General features: G+C 36.6%; 1 long non-coding RNA gene and 5 other non-coding genes across 6 annotated transcripts; all 6 read left to right on the top strand.

Moving 5' to 3' along the window:
• The first annotated feature begins 7,201 nt into the window (after positions 1–7,201).
• LOC145166120 (uncharacterized) lies at positions 7,202–8,868 on the top strand. The gene is made up of 2 exons (XR_013740389.1): positions 7,202–7,483; positions 7,995–8,868. It is a non-coding gene; the product is annotated as an uncharacterized LOC145166120 (long non-coding RNA).
• LOC145168144 (small nucleolar RNA snoR134) lies at positions 7,312–7,471 on the top strand. Its single transcript, XR_013741731.1, has one exon. It is a non-coding gene; the product is annotated as a small nucleolar RNA snoR134 (small nucleolar RNA).
• LOC145168137 (small nucleolar RNA U36a) lies at positions 7,701–7,788 on the top strand. Its single transcript, XR_013741724.1, has one exon. It is a non-coding gene; the product is annotated as a small nucleolar RNA U36a (small nucleolar RNA).
• LOC145168111 (small nucleolar RNA Z223) lies at positions 7,848–7,938 on the top strand. The gene has a single exon (XR_013741698.1). It is a non-coding gene; the product is annotated as a small nucleolar RNA Z223 (small nucleolar RNA).
• On the top strand, positions 8,006–8,121 carry LOC145168118 (small nucleolar RNA Z278). Its single transcript, XR_013741705.1, has one exon. It is a non-coding gene; the product is annotated as a small nucleolar RNA Z278 (small nucleolar RNA).
• Positions 8,212–8,320, top strand: LOC145168129 (small nucleolar RNA snoR97). Its single transcript, XR_013741716.1, has one exon. It is a non-coding gene; the product is annotated as a small nucleolar RNA snoR97 (small nucleolar RNA).
• Positions 8,869–15,964: the final 7,096 nt, after the last annotated feature.

Genomic DNA, 15,964 nt, shown 5'->3' with positions numbered 1-15,964 from the left:
TTCCTTCACCAATGGACTCTTGAATTTCTTCAAGGTCAATTTACCTCCCACTATTTCTTTGGTTTATGAACTCTCTCTCTCTCTCTCTCTCTCGCGCGAAAGACTCATCTCCTTGTTACAAAGACCACATTATCATTGGGTCTATAGAAGAGGTAACCAAAGGATTTCTATGGGTAGCCGATGAAAATACACCTCTCACTTCGAGGTTCGAGCTTATCGTGAGTCTCGCGCCTCACGAAAGCCTCGCAACCCCAAATCTTGATGTGGTCCAAATTGGGAACTTTTCCAGTCCACATCTCGTGAGGTGTTTTGACAACCTTTTTGGTAGGGACTAGATTAAGGATATGGGCAGCAGTCTCTAAGGCATACCCCCAAAATGAGATTGGTAGTGAAGCTCGACTCATCATGGAACGAACCATATCCAACAAGGTTCGATTGCGCCTCTCAGCCACACCATTAAGTTGTGGTGTCCTGGGAGGTGTCAATTGTGAGACAATCCCACATTCCTTAAGATAGTCAAGGAACTCTATACTAAGATACTCACCACATCGATCGGATCGAAGCATCTTAATGTTCCTGCCCAACTGATTCTCCACTTCCTTTTTAAACTCCTTGAATTTTTCAAAGGTTTCTGACTTATGCTTGATTAAGTAGACATATCCATATCTACTAAAATCATCAGTAAAAGTCACATAGAAGCGGTTAGCATCCCTTGTGGTGGTTCTGAAGGGTCCACACACATCTGTGTGTATAAGATCCAACAAACCTTCACCCCTAGCACATGAACCAGTGAAGGGTGACTTTGTTATTTTCCCAAGCAAACAAGATTCACAACTATCATCCGACTTTAGGTCAAATGACTCCAAGACTCCATCCTTTTGGAGTTGGCCTATGCGTTTCTTGCTTACATGTCCAAGACGACAGTGCCATAATGATGCTTTATCCAAGCTAGTGGAAGAGACAATACACAACACATTATTTCCTAGGTTATCTACAACCGACACAGTTTCATACACACCATCACAAGGTAATGCTTTAAAATAAAGAACATTATTAAAGAAAGCATTAATACCACCACATTCATTATCAAACGAAAAGGTAAAACCTTGTTTGTACAAACCATGAAAGGAAATAATATTTCTTGTCATTTCAGGCGAGTAACAACATTTATTCAAATCTAATGTTAACCCACTACTTAGCAACAAAGAATAAACTCCAATCTTGGTGACAGGTGTAACTTTCCTATTTCCCATGATCAAGTTTATCTTCCCATGCTCCACATTCTCACTTCTTCTTAGTCCCTGCAAATCACAACATATGTAAATACCACAACCTGTATCAAGGACCCAAGAATTAGAATAGGGTGAGTTATTAGACAATATAGTGTAAATACCTGCATGGTTGGGTTTCACTTTTCCATCCTTAACATCTTGCAAGTACTTTGGGCAGTTTCGCTTCCAGTGCGACTTTTCATGGCAATAGAAGCATTCAACCTCTTTAGGGTTAGCAGAAGGAGTGACGAAACCTTTCTTGGTTCCACTTGAAGAGGAACCATCAAGGGAATTTCCCTTGGTACCCTTCGAAGGGCTCTTCCTCTCTTTCCTTTGCCCTGCCCGATTGCCAATATAGGGGCCGCGGTAGGAGTAGGAGTGGTAACAACCGATTTACTCTTAAGACCAGTTTCTGCGGTCTTCAAGAGTCCGTGAAATTTGCTAAGTGTAACTTCCTCCTTGTTCATTTGGTATGTTGTTCGGAATTGATCATAACACGAAGGTAAGGAGTGAAAAATGATGTCAATTGCCAACTCCTCGGGGAAGTTCACATTCAGTTTCAGCAAACGGTCCACATACCTTTGCATTTTCTGCATGTGGCCCGTGATGGGTTCACCATCCTTCATCCGGGTTGTTATCATGGAGGAGATGATTTCATACCGCTCTTGACGAGCACTCTGATGGTAGCGGCCCATCAAGTCTTGGTGCATCTCAAAAGGGTAGTAGTCCTCATAGGACTTTTGGAGTTCGGCTGTCATTGTAGCCAACATGATACATGCCACTTTGGTAGCATCTTTCTCATATGCCTGGTATTCAGCGATCTCCTCAGGAGTAGCAGACGACTCAAGTTCCGTAAGCTCCTTGTCGAGGACATATTCCTTGTCCTCATACCGAGTGACCATCCTGATGTTCCTGATCCAATCCATAAAGTTGGATCCATCGAAGATGACTCTCCCACAAAGGTTCATGAGAGAGAAGGAGCCGGTAGGGTTTGAGCCAGAAGCAGCATTGTTGGAAGACATCTGAAAAGAAGAAAGACAAGTTTAGATTATATATAAAGATAGTCCTTAATAAGACACCCAAATGTAATATTAAGGCTAGGACCCAACACAATATTTTATAACTTAGAAGAGGGATGTCGTAATCCAAGCTATAAAATATTTGAAGGTAGGTGAATGACGATTCACCAATTTCCACCATGAAAAACGAAATAAATTATTAGGTTTTAATTGGTTTTGAAACTCCTAGATTCTTTGAGATTCATTGAACTTTTCAATGACATGTTTCAATCTCGAGTGTGCCCTTCAGGTTTTGTGACTGGGATGCCGAGGATCACAAACAAGGTGTGAAGTAACCATGCAAATTACTTGGTACCCTTAATGTTTATCACTCAATCGATGTGCCTTTTAACCATACACGCTCCACCGACCTATGATAAACCTTAAGTCACCCTTTGCCTACCTTGTTAAGTCCAGTTTAGTGTGCCGGTTAACCACACACGCTCCACCAACGACTTAAGCAAAGTGCAAAGTGTAATTTCATGGGTTAGCACCTTATTCACATTTTCCTAAAATAACTAAGATTGGGAATTTATAAAACATTTAGTTACTTTACAACATCATACTTTTAATGAGGATTTAATGTCCTTGTCCTACCCGTTCGACTAACAACCCTCCACCGATCAAGGAAGCGGTGGGTGAGAGTGGACACCCATTAAGCTGCCATTTTATAGGCAACAACCTTATACCCCCCTTATAGACCGGCTTCGTGAATGAGGCCTACTAACGGCAAAGCGACTTGTTGTTATACATATATATATATATATATATATATATATATATATATATATATATATATATATATATATATATATATTAAACTTATAATAGTATAAAGTATAAGCGTTGAATTTTAACTTTTAAAATTCTAGGGATTTGAGCAAAAGTTTTTAAAGTGACTTTACATGTTCCAAAACTTGAGGGCAAGTTTTGTAACTTTCAAAACTTTTCATCTTTCATAACTTATGAGTTAATGGTTTATTAAAATGAGAGACTTTTCATTTTATGTAACCTATGTGTTTCTTTAATGGACTTTAAAAGAGTGACTTTTGGTAATCCATAACCTGAGGACAAATTATGGATTCCATTAAAACACATAATGATCAAGAATTAAACTAACAAGCAAGTTACAAATAATTCCTATGATCTTCTAAACTCATAAATTCATGAACATGCATATCAACAATTTCAAGAATCATAAATAAACCATATAAAACTTGAAATTTTGATAATAGCCATTGAAAATGGATTAGCATAACCATTACACCATCTAAAACAAGTTTTATAAGACCAAAACAGTTTAGGGTAATGTTTCTAGTCCATTTCCAGCAGCACAACACGAAAAACTGCTCACTGGATGAAAAACTCGTCGAGTTCTCAAAGGAACTCGTCGAGTTCATGTATTAACTCATTAACTCATCGAGTTTTTGGCCAGAACTCGTCGAGTTTTCATGTCTGGGCAGTTTTTGGCTTTTAAAAAACAAGTTTGCATCAAGTATCAAGTAAACAAGCCTAGGCTCTGATACCACTAAAGGTTTTAAGCATTCTAACAGTCCTAAGGTGTACATACAGCCCTAGAAACCTTGGATCTATGTTTTACTATGATACATGAAAATTTGATTTCCAAAGTTCTTAACCTATCTAGCATAGCATGGGAAACTTTTAAACATAAATGCTAGAAGAATAACATACCTTTTGTTGTTTGAATTCCTTGAGAACCTTGTGAGCCTAGCACTCCAAGTGTGATGCCTCAAATGTCTCACACAACACCACAATACTTGGAATAACCTTGAGAGAAGTTCACTAACACCTCAAAATCGGCTAGCCCTCTTTACTTGTTTGTAATAGTGCCAATTTTTCTAGACAGGGGGTCTTTATATAGTTATGACACAAGTAGGGTTACACCATGTAAACCCTAATTGTCATGGCTTTCCATATTCCATGATCCATGGGTTTGTAACCTCCATGAACTATCCATGGAGCACCTTATGGGTTTTAGCCCAATCCATACAAACCATGGATCATTAGCCCACTATACAAGAATAGATGATTTACACAATCAACCTCATATATTTAATTAGTCTCTTTTTGATCACTTAATTAATTCCAAATTAATTCTTTGATCAATACTAACTAAATAATATTATTAATATATTAGAACTTAAAATATATTAATAATCCTTAAGTGTCCTTTCTCTCATTTAGTCTATCCAAGTGTTGCAATGTCATGCAACACAAATGGACCATGCCAACCGGGTCAAGTACATACCAGAAATAGTTATGGACTTAGACACCTTATCCAACACCTACAACTTTCCTTTTGGTTATTTTGGCTAGTTTTAACTTTCGTTTTTCGACTATATTTTTACAATCGTTATAATTTTATAAAAATCATAACTCTCTCATACGGGTTCCGTTTTAGGTGTTCTTTGTCTCAAAACTCCTATTTTGAGTAGCACTACATTTCTCATTTTCGTGTCTTTTGCTAAAGATCAACCGTTATCCATGTAGTTTTTGACGTCGTAATTTATTATGTGCGGTAGATTTTTATTTACTATGAAAATCATAACTCTTTCATACTAAGTTGGATTTTTACGAAGTTTATATTTTTGGAGTCACGGTAACACGTAAATTCTAAAAATGTAAACCAACTCTCAAGGTGAAACGATTTTCCACGCATTATATTTTGAGCCTAAAAGTTGACGTAATTAAACATGAAATGAATATATTTACTTATATATGCCAAATGGTTACATGGTTGTCCTATTACTTTTTTGTGTTTGTCGTTAAATTCTAACAGGGGTTGATGTCGTGTTTTTCGAATGTCACAAACTGGTCTTTCCCTTACCTCCTGTTGCACATGCATCTCACCACATCCTTGTTGACTAGGTTCTCCATTTCCTGATGCATCAAACCCCATTGGAGTGACTTCTACCTCATCATGCTATTGTCCTTCATTTTGACCTCCTTCATCACCACCCTCATGCACTTCATCACCATCCTCATTCACCTCATTCATGATACAATATTAGCAAATAAAAAAACGCAAATTAACATGCTAATTAATTATTAACATGTCTTCTTTTTCTTCTGACATTAATTTTAGGAGGCCTTCCAATAATAAAAGCTCTTTTGTTGTGTCCTTCAAGCTAACAAATACAACAATTTTCTTTCTTTCCAGCTTTGGATACTTTATGGTTATCATTGTTTTGTGTTTGGGTACTCTTCTTTGGTTTGTTCCTTGACTGGTTTTCTATTGCATCCCTTTTCCTTTTAGTTGCAGGTCTCCCAGGCATAATTCTATGAACATGAGGTAAAAGTGGCGTGTACAAACTTGTTGGGCACAAGTTACTTCCATTCATAGGTGCTAACCTAAACTTATATGCCTTCATGTACATGATGATACTAAACATTTTGTCCACATATGACTCTACATCCCTATTAAGATAACTAATAGCTGCAACAAAATTGACACAACCAATTCCATTAAGTTGTCATAACCTGCATGAGCACGTTTTCTTTTCAAGATCTACCTCATAAGCATCTCTAGTTCCTCTAACTTCAAACTAATTTGACCCACTAGGTAATACTTGGTAAAAATTTTGTTGTTTCTTAACCTCATTCAATAACTCTCTAATTGTTTGACAAATTTGATTGCCCTATCCTTGGCCCTTGGCTTTTATGTTGAATACCATCTCCATCATATACAACCTCACTCCTCCAACATAGTGATAATTGGCTTCTTCCTAGTATCAACTGTAACAACATTGAAGCTTTCTGACATTCTATTCTTCACATCATCGCAACATCTTTCTGGTTGGAAAAAGGCTATTGACCATGTTTTGGGGTCTTTATCATTCAGATACTTATGAGCACTTGGGTCTAGAACTCCAAGTTCTTTCATGACAACCTTAAAATCTACCTCAGTTGTTGCTTTAGAAGTCTTCCAGAATATGCTTTCATATGGTTTAATTAGACGGTCAATCCTAACATTAAAGACTAATTGTGCAATAAAAAAATAAATAAATAAAATAAAATAAAACTTGAGTGACTATATGTGTAAATTCGTCAAATTTTTTTATGCTACAATAGCAATTAACATACAAATAAAATGCATATGTATATCATGACATTTTATTGCATTAACGGAAAATTATGTTAATGTTGAATGTTATTTACTTGCAAACCATGTCACTATGACTTGTGTAAATATGATGTGTATTGGGTGATATGACATATGGGTTTTGGACGGGTATGCTTACCCTAAAAGATCAGGTACACTAATGTTAAAAGTGAAATTAAATGTTTTGGTTATTTTTCATCCCCAAAACATCACCAATCACATAGATAATCAATTTATGTGATTATACATTATTAAGATTCACTTTAAACACTAGAATTTGTGTTCTAACACTCTTAGATCTAAATTCCATTAAACATTTAGAACCAATTTTTTTCACATTTTTTTTGTCAAAAGCCATGAAACCAAATAGAGGGAAGATCCTTTAACCTTTTGTGGTTTTAACAAAGTGTTGAACAACATCTATTGATCTTATCCTCTTGACTTCACATTTTTGATTTTATTTTTTCTTTCATTGAAAATGAAATAGAGCTTAAAGTCTTAAACCCTAACAAAAATTTATTCTCCTAACAAACTTTCATTCCTTTTAATTTGGCCACTAAACCTTGTAAAATTAAAAAATGAGCCTAATTTCTAAATGACAATCAAGCCGTTTTGTAAACCTGAAGGTGATAAAACGTCATTGTAATGGGCCGGCCCAAGACAGCAACCGGTTCCATTAGAAAAACGAACGTTATACATCTAACCAGTTTCAGGGTTTCAGAGTTCAAAATACATCAGTTTTATCTATATATAATCAAATGATCTGCTCGACTATTAGAATAACAGCCTCACAGTACAGATACATCTTAAATCCTAAGCTTTTCATATCAGAGTTTTTGTTTGATTTTAGAGTTTTAACCTGCATGTAGCACCCCGGGCTTCTCTGAAAATACAAATTGGATGAAGAAGAAAGCCCCAATGCTCGTGCTAAATCAGATATACAGCCGTCAAGTGTTGCAGTTCAGCCTTTTTGTACCTTTTTCCATGGCCGTTTCTGTGTCAAATCGACGGCTACAGATCATCAAATCTAGGTCTTTCTTTATCCCTTTCATATGTTCTGCCTCACGACACCTTAAGCCTTCTTCCTTAATTTCTATTTCTATTGGAAAGAGGTCTAGTCATGGAGGCATATAGTTAACCCTAGGCGTCGGCGTTAACGTGGAGGTTTAAATTATATTACTGTTTTTTCCTCTAAAAATTTCCGCTATATTTATGCATTTATTCCGCTCTATGTTGATTTATTTTTCTCGGCGATGACTTGATAATTTATCCGCGCTTCTGAGAGAGATCAGTGAAGTAAAGGATTTAAAATGGTTGAATTTCTTAATATGAGCCGATTCTGCATAAATTTAAATAATTTTACATGATTTTTTAGGTTTGATGACTTTGATAAACTCTTGCAGTGATGATTAAATATACAGCTTTAAGCCAGTTCTGCTTCTGAGAATTCATGATAGATAGAGCTGTTTTTTACTCTGAACTCTGATTCATATTTTTTTAGTTTCCGAATGTAAAAGAACTTATTTTTATGGTATTTTGTAGATTTTAAATAAGCCGATGATGATATAATCCAAATGTCCGAGGTATAGTGGATCCAAGACCTTGTTTTACAGGGAGAACCACTTGGTGAAGCTGTATTTCAGATGATATTACCGGATTTAACTGAGGTGCTATGTATTTTTTTATGACTAATCTTAATAACATTTGATTCATTTAATTCGATATGATTTATTGAGTTTTAACTATCCTCTTTGCCTTGAGATACACAACGGTTTGGAGTCTGAAAAAACTCATAGAGTATTGTGTTGTCATCAGCTTCTTCTTTCGTAACATTAACGAGACTGGAGTTAAATAACAGCGCTAGATATTTAGAAAAAAAAATGTTTACTGCGATACTATCCACATCGTGGGTTTTGTTTTTAATCGTTACATGGGATTTTTGTGCATTTTTGTTATTTTGTTGAATCAGCAGTCTGTTTATTTTTAAATATGACTCTTGTTGATCATTAGTGGAATTTGTTTTTATAACAAAAAAATGTAGCAAAATTTGATAAGTAGAGAACGTGAATCAAAATCAGTCTGCATGACAGCGGTCTGAGAACATTTGATGTAGGATACTGGAACAGGAATACATGCTGCGATGTGAATGGATGAAAGAAATAACGTTATTGCCAATTGTTGATAAATGTTCTGCTGACAAGTTTATGTCGCCTAGTTGATAAGGTCATGTGAGATGCAAAAGTTCCAACAATTTGACATGTATATTGTGAAGTAGGTTGATGAATGATGATACAAACAGGTAGTATGTAACGAAAGAAAAAATTCCTTATCACGTAATGTGTCATCTAAAATGATTAAACTTGTGTTTGTTGAATATTTATAAAATGTCTATGTCAAAACTTAAGTTTTATTGAAATTGTTTGTTCGTATAATGTTATAAATGTTACTATTATTTTATGTTATAGGTGGACCAACCCGTAAGTTTAGTGGGGTGCATGTTGACCATTTACTGTGTTGACAGTTGACCGTACAACCTAATGAAAAAAATTCAAGTAATAACATTAAAAACATACACATCAATGAAAAAAAGAATAAAAAAATAAAGAATCAAGTAATAAAAAGCTGAATAAAATTATAATGAAAAAATTCAAGTAATTCAAGTAATAACATTAAAAACGTACACATTAATAAAAAAAAAGAATCAAGTAATAAAAAGCTGAAAAACATTATAATGAAAAAAATTCAAGTAATAACATTAAAAACGTACACATTAATATCAAGTAATTAAAAGCTGAATAACATTAAAACCTTACTGAAAAGATGGTTGATGAATGCTAACAACTTGAAGATGAAATCGGATATGAACTTTTGAATTTAAACAAACCTAATTTGAGATAGGTAATCTCCAATACAAGTTCAAACTGTAAAAATAATCAGTCAAGAAGCAAATGGAAATTGAACATAGCCTATTAAGCGTAAGAGTCTGTAGCACAACAAAGTTACGTATAATGGTTTAAATGGTCCCTCGTGACTATTTTTTGCATTTTAAGGGCATAAACTTGTAATTTCTGGTTTTAAAAGGGCACTCTTGGAAAAATGAAGGGGTCACCCGGTGACCCCATCCTACGTAGCAATTTTCTATTTCCACCTAATATCCAAATAGTTTAATTTAGTCCATGTCATTGCCACGTGTATATAGGAGTTAATGAGAGATACTATACGTTTAAACCCCTCAACTGTCCATTTCCAACACTTTCTTCTTTAACTTCCGCATCGAAATTTGTTGTTGATCTGTTCTTCGGTCCTATCCTTTTCTTCAAGTGTTCGTCACTCAAATCGGGGAACTTTGTTGTTGTTATGGCCGTTTTCATGAAGATTGATCTACATTTTGCTGGAATTTTTATCACGTACCCCTCTATTACTTACACAGATGGAGCAGAGCAAAGGTTTGATGATGTTGATTTTGCTGGAATGGACAAGAAGGAATTTGTCGAGTTCCTTGAAAGATTCGCATCTGAGATATGTATGAATGTGTACTTTTGCATGCCCGATATTGTTTTTCCTGATGGATTAAGGTTAATCACGATGGATTACATGGAACTAATCGAAGTAGGGTATGCTTCTGATTGTGTAATCGATGTATATATGGACCATCTTTGTGTTAATGTACATCAATGGATTCTTGAAGAGCAAGCAGAAGTTTGCAGTTCTTTACACCAATTATCTGGTGCGAATGAAGATCATGAAGAAGTGCACAGTCGTATGGATATGGATGATGGATTCGGCATGCAAGATTTACATGGTGGTAGGGATGATATCCTAGGTCCAAAGGAGGATTTGCAAGGTGAGCAAGATGATGACATTCACATGGAAGTGGATAGTGAACCTGATTAGTGCATTCCTATGAACAAGACAAAGGATGATGAGTTTCTCAGTAAGTTGTGCCCAAAGGAGCAAGTCACCCCCCACAGTCCACCTCGTGAAGATACATATGATCCACCACAAACCCCATTACTGACCAGGTTATTTACAATGAGAATGTTCATTGGAAAAAGCAAAAACCTATATTAGGTATGAGAATTGTGATCCTAAACAACTGAAACATATGATGTGTAACTATGCTGTAGCAAATGGTTATCAGTTATGTTACAAAAAAAATGATAGTAGAAGACTATTCGTGAAATGTTGTTCTGGGCAGTGCAAGTTTAGGATATGGGCTTCTTGGATGAGTGGGGAAAAGTCTTTCGAGATAAAGATCATGAAGAAGTGCACACCCCCGAACCAGACGGCGGAAACGTCCGAGGGCTCGCATGACTTAAATTGAAATATCATCACAATGAATATACATGAAACATAACACATTCATCACCAATCATTACATAGTACAACTGACATTGTTTACATCAAGTACATGGTTTACATCTCATGATCCCAAAATATAAAGTGTTTGATGATTAGCAACTACAAAAGAAACTTTCAACCCACTGGATGCTTCCTCGTTCTAACGGTTACCTGAGAATACAAGTTATTTTGAAAACGGTCAACATATATAATGTTGGTGAGTTCATAAGTATGTTTGATGTAAAATAGTTTATGTCGTTTGTAAAACCCAGAAAATCCGATATTTCCTGTAATAAGACTTTTCACGAAAATGTTGTGATGATCCTGTAAGTATATGCATGAATGATTTCAAAACGTGTATAAATGAGAAGTTTTGCATTATAGTTATTGAAAGTACAAGTGAATAAGACTGGTTTCCCCGGAAAACCCGATGTTCTCCGATAAAATAGTATGATTGTTTTGTATTATTGTATCGTCACAGCGAATGAATATGATTTCCCATGATTACTTAGATGGTATTGGATCTCTATGTGAGTCGTTATAACCATGCATGATAATGACTAGTTCGTCTGTCTTGGCATTCTAGTGAACGCCGGAATTTGATCTTAAGATTTTGTCACCCTAGACTGACCGAGTCTAACTGTAGCGAACAACTTAGGTGTGGGGGAGTCACCCCTGTATAGATCTATACACAAACTCTCGCTCTCCCTCCAGGAGACTTTGATTATAACTACAGACTACGACCGACACTTATTGGTGTCGCCCGTTATTACTCACTTAATCTAAATGAATTTGATTAACCTTGATTAACGACCTGATTTTGTTTACTTGAATAGAAGGTAAGCCTAACAGACGAGGAGAAGATGACTACTAGGCCCTACTAATTACGTATGTTATTTAAGGCTGTCGAGTATACGAAAGACGTGTTGGCCCATTTCGCATATGATTTATTTGGACCTTACTAGCAAGGCTAATGGGCCACCGAGGCCCAATAGCATGTAAAAGCCATTGAGGGTCCCTTAAGCATGTAATCGGGTCACAGGAGGCCCAATAACATGTATTATTTATGTTAGGCCCAAAAGTCATGTTAATGGGTCACGAATGCCCAATAAGCATGATTAGAATCTTTCAAGCCCAACAGTTAGAATGTTTACTTGTTTTGTATAACATTAGTGTTGCGAAGTTGTTTAATCAATATGTCGTAATAATCACCAAATTGTTTTATAACGATTCATAGATTTATAAAAATAGATATTTTTCTATTTAAACCCATAAGTTATTAAGTTTTGTATATTTTGACCCAATTATTTTATTATTAACATAATTGACCAAAAATATTAGTTTGACCTATTCAGCCCCCTTATTTTGGTAAAGTTGGCAATTTTTAGCCCTTTTTATGAAAAATGACATATTAGGTCCTTGAACTATTTTTCTTGTGATTTTTGGCCTAAACACTTAATTAAATAATGTTTAAAGCCCAAAATTTTATTTTGGACAGTTTTAGCCCCTTAGTTAAAAGATTTGCATTTAAATCAACACTTTTCGCAATTTTTACAATTTTTACCCAAAATCCAAAATCTTTGCATTTTTAGTCCCTTTTGATAAATAAGGCCATTTTAACCCCTGAAATAGGTTTATTTACGTTTATAGCCCCTTTTTTGAGAAAATTTTCCAATTCAGACCCCTTAAATTTGATTTTTCGCATTTTTGGGCCTAAATAGCCGAAAAGCCCAAATTTTAGCCCATTAGGCTAAAATTTACATTTTTAGTCCTTTAAAAAGCTTAATATTTATAAAAACTCTTATTTTAGCTGTTTTGACCTTTTGATCCTTGTAGAAACCGTGAATGACATCTTTTCCCCATCTTTTGTTTATTTATCAAAAATAGTCCAATAACAAATTTTATGTTGTAGTATGTTTATTATAAACTTTGTATGGTAGTTTATCTTGACATGCTAAGTGAAATATATCCTAGATCACATATTTTTCCTTCTTGAACTATAGATCTCGAAATATCTTTCATTTTTAGCACATATTTACCACATAAACACAAGAAATCACACATAACATACAAATACACATGGATCTTCACATTTTACTTGTATTCTCCCCCATAAATCATATGAAAACCGAAAATAGAGGGGTATGAACTCACCTTGGGTTTGTGGGTTTGGTTTTGAAGAGAGAGATGGAAAGATGAAGTGATTTTTGGCCCTAGCAACTTCCTTGAGTAGATCTCAAACTCAAGAAGATTTCTAAGAGTATAAACACCAAAAACTTTGTTTAAAGGAATGATCTAACAAGAGAGTGAAGTTATGAAGCTTGGATGTGTAAAGACTTACCAAAGATTGACAACACTTGATGAAGACTCTTGAATCCAAGCCAAATTTTCGAGAATTCCTTGAAGGAAGGAAGGAGATGGACTTAGAGAGAAATGGAGAGAATTTTTTTGTGTATTGTGTGTGTGTGTGGTGTGTCTTCGGCCGAAACAAGAAGAGAGGAAGGAGAAGAGGGAGTGTGAGGTGATAGGTGCATGGATGTATGTGATATTTGCATGGTTACATGGGGGATAATGTGGAGGTGGCACTCCAAGTCAACTCTCCCCTTAATCTCTTCTTTTTTTATTGTTTTTTTTTGTTTTATGCTTGGGCCGAAAAGGGCTAAGGAAGGAGAAAGGAATCACTTTGGCCCATTCTTGCCTTGGCTCGAGTTCATGAGGCCCATAAGGAAAAGTTACGGCCCATTGGGCCCTTAGGGTAGCTCACGGCACAATTTTTGTATAAAAGAATTGATTTATGGCCCATTAGGCTCATTGGATTTGTTATGGCCCAATAAGGCCCATTAAAGATAAACTAGTCTATTTTAGGCTTATAAGGCCCAAAAAGGTTAAGTCTCATGAGAGTGGGTCCAATGAGAGCCCATTTAAGAGTTCTAAACCCAAAATAGTCAAGTTGGAAGCTTATTGGTCCATTAGGCCTAATAAGAAAATTCTAGTCCATAATGAGCTTAAACCGAGATTTTTAGGGTTTTCAACTTTGTTTGATAAATCTAGGTTTGAATTTGTTTCCATAGGTTGAACTTCAAGCATAACATGAATTAGGGTTACGATTTTACAGTAGATAATGTTTACAAGAGTACAGAATTTCCTAGCTAGAATGCTAGTTGTGACATTATCCCCCCGTTAGAGGGAATTTCGTCCCGAAATTATTTTTGAAGCTAGAGTTTAAGAATGCGAGAATAAGTGAGGGTACTTCTGTTTCATCCAGTCTTCGCGTTCCCAAGTGAATTCCGGTCCACGCTTTGCGTTCCATCGAACCTTCACTATTGGAATACGACTTTGCTTAGTACGCTTCACCTTCCTGTCCATGATCTCAACGGGTTCTTCCACGAACAGGAGATTCTCGTTGATTTCGATTTCTTCCAACGGGATGACGAGAGTCTCGTCGGATAAGCACTTTTTCAAATTTGAAAAATGGAACACGGGGTATACATTGCTAAGCTCGGTAGGTAGCTGCAGTCTATAAGCCACTGGACCGATTCGGGCAAGAATCTCGAATGGTCCAATGTATCGTGGGTTTAGTTTTCCCCGTTTCCCAAAACGAATCACCCCTTTCCAGGGAGAGACTTTTAACAACACTCGATCCCCGACTCGGAATTCCAAGGGCCTTCGTCGTTTATCAGCGTAGCTCTTCTGTCAGTCTCGTGATGCTTGAAGTCGAGCTTTGATTTGAACTATCCTCTCTGTCGTTTCGCGTATGATTTCTGGTCCTGTTAATGCATTGCTTGGTGTCTGTTCTCTTGCTAGCTGAGTGTCACCTACCTCAGCCCAACACAATGGTGATCCACATTTACGTCCATATAAGGCTTCAAAAGGAGCAACTTTGATGCTTGAGTGATAGCTGTTGTTGTACGAAAACTCAATTAAAGGCAAGTGGGTATCCCACGACCTTCCAAAGTCTATCACGCATACGCGAAGCATATCTTCAAGCGTTTGAATGGTTCGCTCACTTTGACCATCGGTTTGTGGGTGGTAGGCAGTGCTCATGTCGAGTTGTGTTCCCATAGCTTTCTGAAGCGATTGCCAAAAGCGTGAAGTAAATCTATTATCTCGATTTGAGATTATAGATATTGGTATTCCATGGAGTCTCACAATTTCCTTGATGTATATTCTCGTCAATCGCTCCATCTTGTATGACTCCTTTATTGGCAGGAAATGAGCGGATTTTGTCAACCTGTCGACTATTACCCATATGGTATCCAATATATCTGTTGTCTTGGGTAATTTGGTCACAAAGTCCATAGTAATCCTTTCCCATTTCCATTCGGGTATTACCGGTTGTTGTAATAGTCCCGAGGGCTTCTGATATTCTACCTTCACTTTAGCACAAGTGAGGCACTTGCTAACGTAAGTGGCAATTTCTGCCTTCATGTTAGGCCACCAATACTGCTGCTTGATATCCAAGTACATTTTATCTGAACCCGGATGGATGGAGTATCGTGTCTTATGGGCTTCATTCATGACTAATTCTCTGAATCCCCCAAGTTTAGGGATCCAAATTCGGTTCATGAAGTAATATGCTCCGTCCTTCTTGACTTCAAAGTTCTTTTCCATTCCACGTAACGCTTCGCTTGTTCTGTTTTCTATCTTCATGGCATCGAACTGGGCTGCTTTGATTTACGAGGACAGATGGGATTGAACAGTTATCGAAAGAGTCTTCACACGACGATTTGGGTACTCCTTTCGACTCAAGGCATCAGCTACCACGTTAGCCTTGCCTGGGTGGTACTTGATTTCGCACTCATAATCGTTTAGTAGCTCAACCCATCTTCGCTGCCTCATGTTTAACTCCTTTTGATTTAAAATGTGTTGGAGACTCTTGTGGTCGGTGAAAATGGTGCACTTGGTACCATAAAGGTAGTGCCTCCAAATTTTCAAGGCGAAGACCACAGCTCCCAATTCGAGATCATGGGTGGTATAATTCACCTCATGTGTCTTTAGTTGTCGGGATGCATAAGCTATCACCTTTCCACGTTGCATGAGTACACAACCTAAACCCTGATTCGAAGCATCGCAGTAAACTACAAAGTCCTTTGTTCCCTCTGGTAGTGATAGTACTGGTGCACTACAGAGAGCTCGCTTCAGAGTTCGGAAAGCAACCTCCTGCTTTTCTG

This window comes from Lactuca virosa, chromosome 3 (genome assembly GCF_052849685.1).
Source record: "Lactuca virosa cultivar CGN04683 chromosome 3, Lactuca_virosa_CGN04683_v6, whole genome shotgun sequence".
NCBI classification, from domain to species: Eukaryota; Viridiplantae; Streptophyta; class Magnoliopsida; order Asterales; family Asteraceae; genus Lactuca; species Lactuca virosa.
This window is presented reverse-complemented; position numbering and strand designations above follow the sequence as displayed.